The sequence below is a fragment of the Aplysia californica genome, unplaced genomic scaffold (genome assembly GCF_000002075.1).
Source record: "Aplysia californica isolate F4 #8 unplaced genomic scaffold, AplCal3.0 scaffold01592, whole genome shotgun sequence".
Lineage (NCBI taxonomy): Eukaryota > Metazoa > Mollusca > Gastropoda > Aplysiida > Aplysiidae > Aplysia > Aplysia californica.
Genome location: NW_004798862.1, coordinates 68039 through 71154, shown reverse-complemented (window position 1 = coordinate 71154; position 3116 = coordinate 68039).

The window sequence follows — 3116 nt, the reverse complement described above, 5'->3', positions numbered from 1 at the left end:
CCTGTGAAATCCACACAAATATTGAGCCATTAGAAACTCGAAGAAAACGGGCAGCTTTAGAAGTATATGAAAGATCTAAAAGGCTACAAAATAACCACCGAATGGCATCATGCAGAAGAGTTAACGCTCAGATGCTACTGGATCGCTAACAACAACAACAACAACAACAACAACAACAACAACAACAACAACAACAACCTCCTTTCCTGCTCTCTAACGATGTTCTCTCGTCTGCTTTCTTCTTCACTTTCAGCCCCACACACCCCTCACTCCTTTGCCCTCCTCTGGGCTTCTGACTTTTTATGCAGCCTTTCTACTGCTACTCCTTGGCTTCTTTTACTGCTGTCTTTCAGCTACACCCTTGATCTTATGGTAGGTAACAGCTAACACCTAGCCTTCTCGAATAAGGGCAAAAAACTCGGAGGTCCAGTGTGCAAGTTGGGCGCGTTCAAAATCCCTTGGTGGTCAAAAATCGAGAAGACTAGAGTAGGTTTTGGCCGCCACCAGGGCGAAATTCAAAATTTCCTACCAACTGAAAATGTTTAAATGTGTCAGGCGCGCTCCTATTCCCGTATGCAGTTTCAGCGCTGTAAACACATATACCAACCCACCCCCACCCCCCCAAAAAAACAACCCCAACCAAAACAACTATAGGAGGCTGTGCGGTCATGTTGAGACCAAGACAATTCACATCTGTTCATGACCACGGCGTAGTGAATACAATACTGTCGAACCTGCCCTAATGACCACCTGTATAAGACATCCAATCACCTGTACCCACGACCATTTCCTATTTCATAATGCTTGTTGGTAGAAACAGACCCATCCCCCCCTCCCCCCAAATCTCAAGCATCGTGATTTTCCCGATTTCGATCAAGTTTATCCCGAATTTTTTGTTCCAGTCTGCCGTTGCGCTGGATTTTTCTGAAAATTTACTCTGCTTTCTACTCTGCCGCGGGAAGCACCCTTTTTGTCAGTAGAAACTTGGAGCATTATTTTCCGAAATATAGATGCTGGATTTAGTAGTTGACCCGCCCCAAGTTGTGTTTGATCTTTGACGCACTCAGAATTCTCCGATGATTGCCGGATAACTCTTATAATTGCGTCAAAGAAATAATCAACATTATTCGTAGTTCTACAGCCAAAGATTCGAGGGTGGTTCCAAATTACATCATCGAATTGGACCACAGAACTGTGATACTTACTCTCGCAACCAACAGTGTAAATCAAACAAAGAAGAACAGAAGAAAAACCACCACCAACCTAAGAAAATTTGAAGAACCAGACATCAAGAAGCCAATCGAGGATGGCATTACCAAGGAGTACAATAAGCTGTCACCTGAGACCAAAGATGTAGAAGACAAATGGCAAACATTTAAAAAATCCCTGTCAGAAATACTGAAAAACAGCTACGGCACCAAACGAATAGGTGAAAACAAAGGCAGAACAACATGCTAGTGAAATGATGAAACCAAAAAAATCAATTAAAATGAAAAGAAGATACTCAAGAAATGGCAGAAGTCAAAGAAAAGACCAAAGAGGATTATATAGAATACAGGAAAGCGAGAAGAGAAACCGAAAGAATTATCAAAACTGCTAAAGAAAATGCATGGAAAATATATGGCGAGAAACTGACCAAAATCTGCAAGGAAAATCCTAGAGAGTTTGATAAAAGTATGAACAGCATGCGGGTAAGGAAAGACCCATACAACCCGACATGCATTATTATAAACGATAAAAAGGGTAATGCCATTCTCAGCAGACATGCCATTAAGAAAAGCTAGGAAAATTACTTCCAAGAACTTCTCAACCTAGACGCTTGCCACTGACAAGAAGAAGAGTTCCAACCATCATATTATTATGGAGAGCAAACAGAACCACCAATACCTCCCAGTGAAATTGAAAAGGCACTCAAAACCAGCCCCAAGAACAAAGCCCCAGGACCAGATGACATTACAGTGGAAGCCATATAAGCTTGTGGAAACACCGGCGTACTGTGGCTGAGCCGAAATTTCAATAGAGCCATAGTGGTTCCATTATGGGAAAAAAAAAGGCAACAAACTCGACGGCACAACATACAGAGTCATCTCGTTGTTAAACCATGCAGGGAAAAGATACTATAACAACGGATAAGATCTATTGTAGAGAGAAATCTGAGCAAAGCTCAGTTTGGATTCCAAAAGGGAAGAGGATGCACGGATGCTGTATTCGCATTACGACAGAGAAGCGAGAAAACAATCCAACATCGTCTTTATAGACCAGTAGAAGGCTTTTGACAGAGTAAACCATGCAAAACTCTGGAAGACATTCGAAAAGTATGGCGTCAGAGGACAACTGTTAGATAGTGTCAGAGATCTATATATATACCAACAGCAGAAGCCCAGTAAGAACGAAGGAAGGGAATGCAGACTGGTTCAAAGTGAGATCTAGAGTACGACAGGGATGCGTTCTATCTCCCCTCCTGTTTATAATATATATATGGACACAATAACGCAAGACGCAAACCAAAGCCCATAAAGCCTAAATGAACTTCTATTCGCAGGTGACAAATGCCTCATTCATCCAAACCTACAAAGCCTCCAAAATCACACTACCGAACTGAACTACAGCTGCGAGAAATTTAACACGAAAATAAGCTCACCAAAAACAGAAGTTATGAAAGAGAGCCAAAACTGTAGTCCCCTGAATATCCATGTCAATAGTAAACAACTGAAACAGGTGAAGGAGTTCAAATATCTAGGTAGCACTTTTTCTGAAAAGGGGTCCATAGACAGAGAAATAGAAATACAAACTCAAAAAGCCAACGCTATCACCTATCAGCTCGCACCCCTCCTATCTCATCCAAACATCTCCATGGACACAAGGAGACAGCTTATCGCCTCAATATTCATACAAACATTATGCTGAGTGGCGGTAGGTGGACCAAAATTTGGGTGGGGCTTAGGTTGCTTCCAGTTCTTTACCACCAAATAGCAAGCAATAAGAATTAAACAGTGATGATTTTTCTATACTCACGGTGAGCCATGGCATCAGTGTGAGAACCATTCAAAAGAGAAGAGTTGCCTTTGTTTTCAATCTCTTTGTTCTTAGTTCAATTCTTGTTGATGGTGGGGACG